Source organism: Prenolepis imparis, unplaced genomic scaffold (assembly GCF_030444845.1).
Source record: "Prenolepis imparis isolate NDT839.2.m4 unplaced genomic scaffold, iyPreImpa1.0 SCAF_2, whole genome shotgun sequence".
NCBI classification, from domain to species: Eukaryota; Metazoa; Arthropoda; class Insecta; order Hymenoptera; family Formicidae; genus Prenolepis; species Prenolepis imparis.
In genome coordinates this window covers 18,892,089-18,906,748 of record NW_028141160.1, presented here as the reverse complement: position 1 = coordinate 18,906,748, position 14,660 = coordinate 18,892,089, and the positions used below count along the sequence as shown (strand labels likewise).

Genomic DNA, 14,660 nt, shown 5'->3' with positions numbered 1-14,660 from the left:
AAAGATAATATGAAAGCATTAGTTATTTTTTTACGCGGAGAAAAAGTAATTATCAATTATAATTATCAGTGAGCCAACTGCCAATCGATATTAAATTAGTTTTTTCCGGCATATCTTGTTAAACGTTCAAGTATTATACGTAACGACAATATCAACAAAAAACGCAATTGCGCGTTCTTTACAGAAATTGTGTCAACATGAAAAATTAGTTTTCTCTCTCTCTCTCACGCAACGCGCGTAATGAACTTATATATAGAACTCGCGTTGATAAAAATTTAAATGAGAACGAAAAGCAAACTTACGGTTTCGTGCCTTTTTAGTACAAGGTTGTCGTGTACTATACGCTTATAAAACCGTACTATACGAGATATGGCGAGTACGCGCGTTTGTCCAATTAATTTATCTCAACGGAAATGACGGTTTTCACCGGAAGTCTTGTTGGTCGGACTGCCGCGAGATTTCTCAATCCTCGCCAAAATTCGTTTAACGCAGACCTTCTCGTTCGCGCAATAAGTGCAAATGTTTCATCCAACGATAAGATTCGAGACGCATATATACATCAAAGAAATAGTTGTATAATACACGCAACACAAATTACATTAGGAATCGTAAATATTTCTTTGTTTTTTTTTTTCGAACGCTCATTTATTTGACCGTTAGAGTTAGCATTAAAAAGATTGATTACGACTGCAAATTCAGTTTTCTGTTAGAGAACTATTTCGCGCACTGCTGGAGCATGGCGGTCGGTTGCCTCAACATTGCGAAAGAACATTGCGGGAGAAACATTTCCGGACTCGTATGAAACATTTTTTTTGCTTCTTCTAAAAGATGCTTTTCTTCTAGTTTTAAAATTGTCTGTCATTATGCGCTAAATATCCGCATTATCGCGCTACACTGCAATGTTGTTTACGAATATTTTTCATAATTGAAAGATGTGCGTCCAGCGCGGATAATTGCTTTTGTATAACCGGCATAGTTATGCAACGGCAGGTGGACTTTTGTTACGTTTAAACGTGACTTACCACGCTTCTTGCTAAATAACTATGGAAGATAAAAATTGTGACAGCCGCGTTTTCGTAACCCCGCAACACGCGCACAAACCTTTTCTTTGTTAGAAATATTTACAATTACAAAAATATTTCAATGTAAAAAATATTTTTTATAAAATTTATTGAAGAATTATTAAATGCTTCGAATCTTTATGAAATTACTTCTGGAATTTGTTGTACATACATTGATATGTTGTTAACGTATCAACGTATCGACTTTTGTGATACATATCAAGTACTTAGTTATATAACGAATCGCATTGAAGTAAACAAATAATATATCTCACTCGTTCTAATAGCAACCGTAGCTACGTATTGGAATAATCATTCATATTCCGTCACTAATCTTGAAATTTAGCCAACAAATTTTTGATATATGTGTATCGAATAACATAATATATTCTTTTTTACAAGCAAAACTTTTCGATTAAGAAATACGCATCTTTAATTCGCGAAACAAGCGAATTTTCCCCGATGCATAGAAACTTATATGAATAATTTTTCTATTGCGTTTAAATCCGTGAAGTAAAAACATACGTGATTATCGTGCAACGGTCATTATTTGAATTTTTATGTTCAAAACATCAATCTTGATTCATAAAAAAGCGACAGGTATAACTATCGCAACAGTATAAAAACAAGTATGTTTGCACTAATGTACGTTTCATTTAAACGTATATTTAATGCGGTTGCGTAAGTTATGTAATTAGGCAAATAATACGAATTGTTCTATGAATAAAAAAAGCAAAAAATAAAATAAAATTATCGTGTCTATTTATGGTGAAATATATCATTTTATGATAAAGTTTATTTTTTATATTATATATATTTATTATTTCTATTTATTATATATTTATTTATATCTATTATATTATATTTTATGTTATGTTATGTTATATGTATTATAACTTTTAGATAAAATTAATATTCACTTAAAAATCTGGAGGTCTAAAACTTGAGAAAAGAAACGTACATTTCGTCATCGCATTTTTTACGATGAAAGAATCTCAAGATTCGCGTAATTCCGTAAAAAGAATCCGCAAGGTAAATATATTCTCGTGTAGAGCACATCTTGAGATTTCCGAGGATATATTTAAAAAGTCAGCAAATTTGCATTTGTATAAGAGTGAACAAGGATGATGCCTTACGAGAGAGTACGTGATTTATTAGAAATAAATCACTACAGATTTATTAGTCGTCTGTCATTATTGTCGCTATAACTGAAAACGCTTACGCCCTCGGAAAAGACAAACGGTGCATAAAACCGTACATCTAATTCACATTTTTCATTGTCATCATCGCCTTGCGGATCAAATCACATTACGTCAAGATTGACATTGGTCTCACATGAATCGCTAATTGTCCATGTATTTCGTTATAATTGCGCAACACGTTTTATTGTGCGATACGCAGTTTGGTGATCTTTGCTGGTTAAAGAAAAAAGAAGAAAAAAATACCGGGTAAGACACTCGGTGACCGATCTCGCCTTTTTGCGCGATCTTCAGTTGCGAGCAGAGACGTTCAACCGCGCAGGTATTTAACCCCGATGTCAATGTGTACGTGCATCAATTAGAATCTTGCAAATAACTCGGGACACAACTCGCCGTTCGGTCAAGATAAACTTTATAGCGATGCTTTAGATAAGAATTACAATGCTTAAGTTATAATTAAAATATAAATTTTTTAATTATAATTGTGAAATTCCAAACTCCAATTATAAACAAAAACTAAATGAATATATTTAGATAGAAACCAAAATGTTCCAAGGCTGTACTAGAAAGCAAAGAAGAGACACAATAAGTTACTTTATGTATATGTACGTTCGGCTTTTAAACTAGATGTATTTAAAGTAATTTAATAAAAACTATTAAATATTTTATTAATCTAAATTTAATCTAAATTTATTAAAGTAAAATTAAAACAGACACATACATAAAGCAAACATAATTATTTGCTGACATAATTTCATTTCACTATCTCGTGTTATCCTATTACATCATATAATCACATAAAGCATACTGGAGCTATGCAATTATAAGAAATTTATAAATATATCTTATTAGGAAAAAAGATAATTTACACTGTTACGTAATCCCGACACTTTAAATGATTTCATTACTCTGCTAATTATCGCTACTCACAAATGATCACCATCTTTTTATTCACTATTCTTTATAGGAATGCTGTACAAGTCGCTATTACTGTTGTAATGACTAATGACGCAAGAAACATTGAAAAGACAACTATGCACGCACAACCGTTTATTTGCTAATTAGATAGCTTTTCTAATATACATATAGAAATACAGGACAGAAAAGTAGATCAACGGAATATTCCGCTGAGCGTAAGCAAACGAGCAAGAAAATTATTTGAATTTAATCTTTTCCGTCTGATCGTAATACCTGCCATTGCTCAGAATAATTATTTACTCATCGAACAGCTATTTATTAAAGGTCATCGTGAAATTTCTTTTCATTATTGTGTTGTGTGTGTGTTGGAGAGAGGAGGAGCTCGATTCAGAATTCCTCAAAATACGGATGAAATCATGAGATATTTTTGATAATAAATACATGTATTTTTATTCTACGTTTTTATAAAGCAAGCGACATATTTTTCCCATTATAACAGCACAAATAACGTGAAAAAAATTAATAAGAATCAACACGTTATGTATTCGTATCTATATAATTCATAATTCATAAATTTATTTTATTTATTCATATAAAATTTTTTTTATAGGCAAATGTAAAACACGTGTAACACGAGCACGTTGAGAATATCGATTGTACATATTCGTGACTGAATAACAGATTTGTCGAATCTTTAATCGTGAAATTACTAAATCGCAGAAAAACAAATATGTTTAGCAACGATATGATCATTTTTTTCACAATGTCACGGAATTACATATTTACATTTTCGTCGATATATGATGATAGACTAAAGTCTTTTGAGATAAAGTAGGACACAATCAGACTTATAGCAATATATTTCGTGGTATGCAAATTCTTTCAATTATTTATTAAATGGATTTCTACGTAACGTTTATCAAAAGTCGTACAACATAATTATCAACGTTAATAATCTCGGTAATTTAACCTAAAAAAATATGTAAAATTGATCAAGATTGAGGGAAAAAACGAATAATCGCACCTAGGTAATCACTAGGAAACATGACTATTAAATATTTCACGGAGTAAGTGTCAGATGTTGAGTGTTTTATTAACATACGAGAAAAATGCCAATATTTTTTTCTTTCATCCTCGTTAAATGTGAATATTTCATGAGTTATTATCATTAAGTATCTATCGAATCACACCGGTGTCAAATTTTGTAACAAATTCCCCCAACTATAATTTTATGCAAATTAATTTATTCTTATATATCCAATATTTCAGTATGATATATATCACATATACCTTCATTGCCATTCTTTTTATAAAAAGTTTTGAAGCGAATTCGTGGATTCAGGTGACCTGAACGAAAAAAACGTGCGAAGAATCTATGAATATACTTGACATCGTGAGAAATATGTCAGAAAAACAATGTTAATATTAAGTTATTGTGTAAAATTTTGTTCTTTATTCTTGTATATACTATATGTAATAATAGATTGCAAAAGAATTAAATCGATTGAGCTAAAGTTAAAGTTGATAAAACTAATCGCACCAGAATAGAATTGACAAAACATTGGAACACGTGTCAAATTCCATGCCTGATTAATCTTATCGATGACTTCACATATTATTGTTCGATAATTTCATCTATAACCCTTCCGCACATGTATGTAACTGTCATCATTGCACTTATCCTTCCAAAGCATCATCATTATCTACACATACTTCCTGTTCAATTAAAACCAATTTATATATGTGTATATGTGTGCATTATTAATGATGACAAGACGATAGTAATCTGTGCATCAAGAATATGAACAGCGTATTTATTAAAATGAGTTTAGAACTAAAAGAGTTATGTATTAAATAAATTTTTATTCATAAAAAAAAAGTCGACAAAAAATATTTTTTATTAGAATTTAAAATTTCCAAGTTTTATTTCTTTTAACTTTCTCGCTATAAGATTGCATTTTTAATTTTTATATAAAAATGTTTACAATTGTCTGCATATAAATTGTAATATTTTTAATGTCTCTTTGTCTATATTTTTCATCTAATAATTGCAATCTAAAAAATGAATAATATTAAAATCTAGAAAATAAATAGTTCATTGTCACAGTTTGTTTTATTATATGATTCAGTATATGTAATTCTGCTAAAAATTCTGCTACTCTAGTTTTTTCATGTTTTTCACGTTATTGGTATATACATGCTCGACGAAATCTCACGATTGTTCGTCGAGCGTTGTCAATGTAGCGAGGGCCAGTGCTTTCCTCTCGAAAGTAGCTCGGTTGGCTCACGGGCGAATGAACGAAAGAGACGGAATTGCGATACTGAACGAGAGAAGCAGAAGAGCAAAAAGAAAAAGAGATGGGGAAAGAAAAGACATTTTCGCCGCGTGTAATTGTTGCGGTGGGTCAAATCGGCGAGACAACGACTTGCGGGGAAAAAAACCCGCAGAGAAGAGAGAAAAGAAATGGAGCATGATCCTTACAACGCCGTCGTATCGTCCCACAATTGTATGCTAAGGCGGTACATTCGCGACGGACATATATCGCACCCAACACTTCGCGGGAACTGATTTCTAAACGACTGCTGTCTGCCGTAAGATCCCGAGTGTTGCGAAGTATGACTTACAATTGCGAAATTAACGTCAGTCGATGATTCGCGGCAGACGGAGCCGTGGCTTTTCCGACCGAACGGAATCGTGTGAGAAGCGTTCTATTAAACGCTCATTTTCCCTCTAATAATTTCAACTCCCGAATTATTTTTTTACTTGTATGAGATTCTTCGTCTCCGTCTCTAAAAAAATTATTTAAAGATGTGTATTACATAGATTGTATATTACAAGAGAGACAAATAATAAAAATATATCAACATTTTTAATTAAATTAAAATTAACATATTAACTCATTGTAATCGTACACATATATAGGGATAATTACAATATTTTAATATGTTAATTTAAATTTAATTTTAAATGTTGATATTCTTAATATTTGTTTCTTTTTATTTATATTCAAAACTAATTATATATATATATATATATATATATATATATATATATGTGTAATACACATCTTTAAATAATTTCTTTAGAAGTGAAGACAAAAAACCCTATGTAAATGTGTGCGTAATGTGTAGACTTCTTTTTGATAGATTTTTTTATAACAAATATAACGAAAGAAAAGTCTTTTAAAGATCAAATATGCGGATGCAATTAATGTTCGAAGATTACAACGTTACTTGCAATATTATAATACTTTGATATTTTGAACTACTATATACTTTGATTTTAAGGTACTTTCGCTATTTTTTAATTATATTGATAGATAGATATCGACTTCAAAATCTTTAATAATAGTGATTAATAAGACTTGTATGTAAAAATCGTAAGCAAAGTATCGAAATCTCTCTTTTGATATATATCACGAGTGATACAAAAAAAGCGAAGTAAACGGTGCACCGACGATATACGAGTATAGTGGATGTGATAAAAAGGCGAGGAGGGATACTCTTGTAACGGGCATCCTCGGACCCGTTGGAAGTTGGAAGGCCGTTGACTCCGTAAAACTTTCGCCGACGCTTTCATGTAAAGCAGACACAAAGGTATAATCTAGATACGGCGGGAAAAAAAAAAAAAAAAAAAAAAATGCTCGACATCGTCAATGAAATTGATAACTTTCTGATCAGAGCAAATTTGAAAAAACGTCATATCTTCCGTATTATTCTTATTATCGATGAAAATTAGCACTATGTGTAATAATCATGAAGGCTATTCAATACGATTAAATTTCAATTTTTAATGCATCGACATTCAAAATCGCACACTACTACTTCTCACTTATATAATAAGATATTAATATATTTAAATTATTACAATTATCTGAAATGGCATAATAGTATTTTAATTGTATAATGCGATACAGTTGCATTCGAAAATTTTTTAGAATATTACACATACACAGAGAGAATTTTCTCTTAGAATTTACCCTAGTAATCATGGAAAGAATTTTATGAGAATTTCTCTGATTAATATTTATCACAATAAATAATATCTATCACAATGAAATATAAAATTTTTGATTAATTTTACTAAACTATATATAGTAAAATTAATCAAACATATTTTATTTTTTATTGTGAAAAATATTAATCAGAGAAATTCTCATAAAATTTTTTTCATACCATATTGTCCCACGATTACCATGATTTTTAGGGTAAATTCTAAGAGAAAATTCTCTCTGTGTATATATTTCGAGAGAGAACATAAATTTCATTGAATTTAAATAACTTTTGGACACATATGTTCGTTATAAGATGCGCGTTAGGTGAAAGAATTAAAACTAAATATTCAGTTCAGCAAATAGAATTTCTGGGTGTTCTGGTAGGAAATAAAGACGACCGCTCAATATATATTATATAGTATATTAATTTTACTATAAAAATATAGTAAAATTGACTAAAAGTATGGTAAAATTAATCAAACATATTTTTAAAATACTTTCCATACCCATATTGTCCCACGATTACCATGATTTTCAGAGGGTAAGTTCTAAGAGAAAATTCTCTCTGTGTATATAGGTATACATATAGTATGTAGATCACTTGTGCGATCCAGAATATTGAATCTACGCAAACTATGCGAAGTAACGAAAGAAAAGAAACAGATGAAGAGAAGATTGCAATCACGTTTATGAGTCCGATGGGAGCAATATTAGGGTTTGCAACTCGTTCGGCATCGCAAAGGTAACGTCAACCGCGCCAACCCCTTGGAGCTACTAAAAGCTAAAAGCCAGCCATCGTCTTCTCGTTCCGCTGTTTGCTTCTCGCTACAGCAGCGGTATATATACATATATCCCGTAGCCGCGTTGTAAAACCGCCGCGCGATGCGGTGAATATAAAATTTGCAAAGACATTTTACGCGGCGTCAAACGCGGATTCCCCCTTCGGATCGGCAGCGACCACCGGTAGCATCTTCCCGGACAAGGAAGAGCGAGGAAATGCGGCTTCTTCGCGGTCTCCCGCACGCCGGGAGACTTTCTCACGCGAAAAGATGTCGTATACATTTGTAGTATCCCGAATATATCCGTCTCTCTCTTTCTCCTCCGACGACTGACAGTGGGTCCTAATTGCGATCTCTTACGACTGCCGCCTACGAGCGACCGCAGTTATTTAAATTTGTGTCATTGTATTCCGCGTGCGCGAGACGAGGTGCGAGGGAAGTCTCCGGTCGGTGGGGGACGGTGAAATCCGGATAAATTCTCGGCGAAAAACTTCTTCATTCCTGGACAGGAATGAAGAAGTGCAACAATGGCCAACGTGTCTCACGGATATCGCTCCATTAATTTGACATGCGAAATATTCACTTTCGAAACGTAGTGACTAATTACAAGACTTAGCACAAAAAGAGTCTCATTAAGTTATTCTAATCATTATTATTTTAAATTACTCCTGTACTTTCTTTTCTACTTATTTGAAATTTTGTTTTTGCATCGATTGTTATCATCTTGAATTATTTTTTGTGCATAATCAATGTAATATCGCTATAATATTATAGTAAATAATAGTACTTGAACTTTAAATCTATCTTTATGTCTTTCGCAGTTTTCTTTCAACTATTTTACGTAGTTATGCTGAAAAATTTACATTTAAAATTCCAAATAGTGTGTAACACATACAATCAGTTAAATGTGTTTTACTTAACGGTGCAATTTACATTCTAAAACAGATACTGCAGAAATATGTTTCATAACGAAAGCCATAAAATGATAACAAGGAAGAAAAAGCTGGTGTTTATAAAACAATATCAACAGATGGTCTCTACAAGAAGCATTCCTGATGTGATTAACATGAATGAATTTGCATTTACAATAGGGTCGCACACATTAAGAATGATGTACCATGCTTCTTGTATATCAGCATAATTATCTTATAATTATCTTTCCTGCAATGCATTACGTAAATACGTAAACTGACTAGCATGCTGCTTAATAGAAATAAAAATCGGTATTTTTCCGTATTTTTGTTTATCTCTATGATTTTTTTGTCCTCGATCATTGCGTAAATAACAAGAACGAGGAAACTCCGACTGTGAATAATATAATATGTGAATAATACACGCTTTTTTATATTTAATACATATCAAGACTTCCAGAATTTTAATTTAATGTCAAATTATTGGTGTGACATTTATAAATGTTCTGACGCAATTGGGATAAATTTAACAATTTCTTTTTCGATCGAGTATTCCGAATAAGACTATAATTTCAGTACAATTCTTAGAAAAATATGTGTGCGTTAGCAGACAAAATTGTTTTGAATAAACTGACAACGGTTAAAAAAATACAATCATATGAGTCTGACGCACACGTTCTGGGAATAATGTCTTATAAATATTGCATTCACATGTCGAAAAATACATCATGTTTCTCGTTTGTGTTATTGTTTTATCAGTGAAATTCATTCACATTTTATAAAGTCAAATTTTTCTCGTTTCTATATATTTTTTTACCTTCAACCGTTTACACAAAAACTATACTTAATATTTCGATATTTTTGTTCGAAAAAAAATAATCACTTCAAATTAATCAAAGATTCTGCAGATGGTATAAAATACAGAGAACTCGGGAATATATATATACTGTATACTTAATTTTATTAGGGCTCTGAATCCTTTATGTTATTTTAGTGATTTTTAATTTTGTTAATTTGCGCAATAACGTAAAAACGATCCGTCTATAGGAGTCTACAGGATCTACATATATACATAACGTTATCGCTTTCAACGGCCTGGATTCATAGCGGATCACGTACACGATCAATGTGTCGATACTAGGAACTGTAGACGTTGTAGACCACGAAAAAAAGAATTTACAACCACTTTCTACAACGTCCCAGTTATATAGTCGCGATTGCATTTCGACGCGTTTATGTACCACAGGGTTCGCGATCATCGCCTCGCCGACCGCATCATCATCATCATCATCATCGTCGTCGTCGTCGTCGGATTGGACGATCGATCGATCGCGCACGAAGAATTCGAGAGACGAAAAATCCATTCGAGAAGCATTAACATTCAACATTAACATCATACGTCTACAAAATATTCTGTCAATCATCTATTTGCAACGACCGATCGTAAAATTTCAAGCCTGAATACGGTACGTGTGCAAATGGGACCACTTTTAAAAAGCCAAGGTCGCTTTTTTAAATACAAATATCTGACCGCTGGTTCCGCTGTCGGATAAACCAATGAAGAAATCGCCTTACGCATAATCTCGAAGCTCATTAAAAATCCGCCTTTTCTGATCGGTTTATTTGTCTTCTTTTTTTTTTTTTTTAACTCTGGCATTCCGCGCGAAATTACATGCTCGCGTATAGAACGACGACGATCGTCGATGATTATAAGCGTTCCCTTAGCGTAGCTAGTAGGATAAACGCGGTCGAGATTGTGAGAAAAACGGAAACGTCCTCCTCGTCACGAAACTTCATCGCCGCTGCCGGCTCGCGCAGTACCTTCGCTTTAACTTAGCTTCCTATCCTTGAACCTTCGTGAAGAGATAAAGCAGGTACAATACACAGATGTGTATGTATATATATATATATATATATATATATATATATAAAAGAGAGAGAGAGAAAGAGAGAGAAATGGGTGTGGCTGGTGTATCGGCGACCGGTCGCGGCGGAACGAAAGAGACGGCGAATGTCAAGTGTGTCACGCGAGTGAAACGTTTGCTTGCATTTTGCGGTGCGGTTTATTGCGGCGCGCGCGATTGTGTGCCAATCCGACTTTGTGTGTGCGCGAGTGGCTTCGGAAGCGATTATGGCTGCAGGATCTGCTGTAACCTGTCGCGATGTTGGTCGTCGCATGCAACGCGACGCGTTTTATTGGTGCTAATACGTCGTCTACTGAAAGGACTGCTTGCGAGAGTCGTTAAGCGACAGATCGACCAAACTTGCATATACCGGCAATCGAGCAAACTGTGACGTTTTCTAAAGGAAGGTCATGAAAGATAATCATACAAGGATGTTATTCCAAGAATAAATTTAAAGGACGCGAGTTATTATATATATATAATATTACATATTACATGTGTATATAAAAGAAAATATTTATTTAAATTAGTCACAAGTGACTTTATATTTTAAAATTTATATGTATACATATATACATGTAAATGTAATTATAATTGTAAAAATGTAAAAATAATTATACCTATATACATGTATACATATAAATTTTAAAATATAAAGTCACTTGAATAATTTAAATATTTTTTATACACATGTAATATTATATTATATGTTCTGTATTATGAGATGGTCAATAAATATAAAATAAAAAAAATATAGAACGTATAATTTATGTTTGACATATGCATTATATATATTCTAATCGTCAAAAAAACAGTTGAAACAAGAAATCAGTCGTTCGAATTCCATAAGATTTAAAACACGTGAAGTTAACATAATTAAATCAAGTCTATTAATAGAAAATAAATATTCATGAAAAAATATTCGTCAAACAGAATCTTAATTGCAAAAAAATAAGAAGCGAACGACGAGGAACATTAAAAGGGACCGTAGATGCTAACCTCGTGACTAAACTCTCTTAATACTTTTCCGGTCGTCACCTGCAGCTACAGGAAAGCCTAGTCACATTTCCTTGCTACTCATCGTTTTCGCACCTGACAGGAAGGCAAAAAAAAAAAAAAAACCCACCCATTAGCACCCAGGCATCTCGCATAAAAGTATCTATATATATATATTATATAGATAGCATTCTTTGAAATAAACAATCTGTCATAATTCAAAAATCCACAATCGAGGATCTAAATCGTCCCAACTCAAGTGTCTAAAAAGTATTCAATCTAAAAAAAAATGTAACTTATAATATGTATATTCCATAACGCACAGGAAGATATAATATGCGCGCAAGAGAGGCGACTTGGTGGAGCTTCTTCTTTTCCACAAAGGGAAAATTCCATTTCTAAGAATAAGACCGCGAAAATAAGATCCTTGATTTATACGATAGATTGTCTCTATCTAAATAATAGTATGTATTACTGGGTAATCATATACATGTATATTCTATAAGATAACCGCGTGGGCAGAGGATTTGTTACGTTCAACATTGACATAGGTCAGAATAAACCGAAGGGCATAACGTCATGCAAACCGCGATATCGTGCGGTCGGAAAAATCCATAATTCGACGTTTTGTTCGAGCACCGTCACTCGGATTACTTATACAATATATTTCCTTGCATGCAATTTCCAACTACGTAAATTTTATCTTTTAACAGGACGCTGTAACAAAATATTCGGTCAATATCATTTATTGGAGTCAGCTGTGACAATAAAAACGATAAAAAAAATATGATTTTGTATCGTTTATTATATTTTTTAATGTATTATCATAAATAGTAAATGTATTCTAAATATTGATGCTGTCGCGAATATCAATGTGCCTCAAACTCTCTCTTCGAAAAGTCAAAGAGTGATTTAATACATGCATTTATATACATGCATTCTATGTGTGTGTGTTTGTGTATGCATGTTATCATCTCTATTTAAAAATTGTCGGTTATCGCAATGAATTACGAGTAGAGGTTTAATTAATCGTTGATGAGCCTTGTCAATTTTTTATGACGATCAAAATGTCATTTTAAATATCAGGAAAATCCGATGATGTAAATCGAGATGATAGATGTGATGGCGCATTAACGACTCGATGATTTCATTTATTGTTAGTCTAGCTATTGTAGATAGTAATTCGTGTTTCTAAGAAATATCTTATAATTCGATGTCCCAATCACCAAGTTTATATTAAAATCTTGATTAAAAGAGACAATTTATCTTTGATTCTTGATTGAATCTTATTAAATTTTACAATTTATATTACGTAAATTATATTTATATACATTTTACATACACACAATTTATATACGTAAATTATATTTTTTATGCAAAGATTTTTTGCAAATGCAGATGTTTTTTCTTATTATTTTAATCTTTTTCTTTAGACAAAATGTTATATACACGTGTCGTTTTTTGTACACGCTTGAGAATATGTAAAAAGTTTTTTTTCTACATTTACATTTATAAAATTTAATGAACACAATATAAATATGCAAAGCGTTATAAACAAAATTGGATAATAATTTCTCCATTATTCAGAGAATATAAAAAAAATTTTTTTTAAATAACACGTGCACCTGTATACATATTTCATTACACATTTGACGAATCGGACATCTGAGTAACAAAATAAACGAGCGGATTAAAATTCACTCGTTATCTAGATAACGAAGAAATACACACGTGACAGATCAACGTGATACTAAAGTTGAAGTCTCGACAGAGATCGTGTATTGGCGGGCGCGGTTCGCGCGGGAATGAAACTGTCACGAATTGACACGAAGAAAGCTTAACCATCAGACTTTCACATTAATATTCCGAATATTCCGACAGAGAGGCAAAGTCTTTCCTTCAATATCGAATCGTCGGAATTTTTGCATCCTTCGCACGATGAAAAGAGAAAAATAGCGGAAGCTCGTACACATACACACACGAGCGTGTGTTTTGCGCAGAGTTGCACGCAGCACAATGTCGGTCTACCGTAAACTTGACTTTACGAGCGTTGAGCACCCGGTGCTCGACGAGTTGCCATGCATGTAGCTTAATTTTTCGCGGTTATTTTTGCATTTTCTTTCGTCTCGCCAGTGTAACGGTTTGCACGATCTTTTGCAAGTCGTCGCGGCCGATGCAAAAATAAAATAGATAAAAAAATCGATTTTTTAAATACTGAAGGTTCGTTCCTCATCTTTAAAATTACCATTAATTCGAATAACATACATATTATATATTGTATAAAGAGAGGCATAGATAAATTAGACTTGCCATTAGATTTCTTTGCGTTCTATAAAATTATTTCCACCAGATATTTATGTTGACTTAAAATTTAATATTACATGTTGCTGATATTAAAAACTCTTTCCACGTTAATTTTTATTCAAAATAAAAATATGCTGTATTTTTTGTCTTTTCGTTTTCTAATGTGTGTAATATTTTATTCAAAGCAAAATATTTTTATTATTATCAATTTCGAAAAATTGTTTTCCTACCTTTCCTGTAGAATAGTTCTTTATGATCTTTCATTATGCAATTTTTGAGATTTAAATCAATCGCGCTCTCTTCGCTTCAAAACTTTAAGAATGTTATGTATCTACATATAGCTATTGCGTTGTTTGTACGAAATAGATGATGTATGCTAAAATTCCGCGGATCTCAGTTTACGCCGATTTCGCCCTCTCACCTTTTCGTGAAAGCCGACAAGTCGAGAGAATTTTCGCGTGGCGTCGTGATTTTCTGCAGAATGCAAATTTCGTGTTGCATCGTGCACATATTGCCACCAATTGTTCGCGATTAATTACCGTATTCGCGCAAAACTGTGACGTAATCCGTGTATCATCTGGATAGAACTTCCG

At 32.4% G+C, this 14,660-nt stretch overlaps 1 protein-coding gene across 3 annotated transcripts in view; it reads right to left on the bottom strand.

Moving 5' to 3' along the window:
• LOC145932525 (uncharacterized) overlaps positions 1-14,660 on the bottom strand; it is a 51,435-nt gene that overhangs the window by 19,311 nt on the left and 17,464 nt on the right. The gene's annotated exons all lie outside the window — the stretch shown is intronic.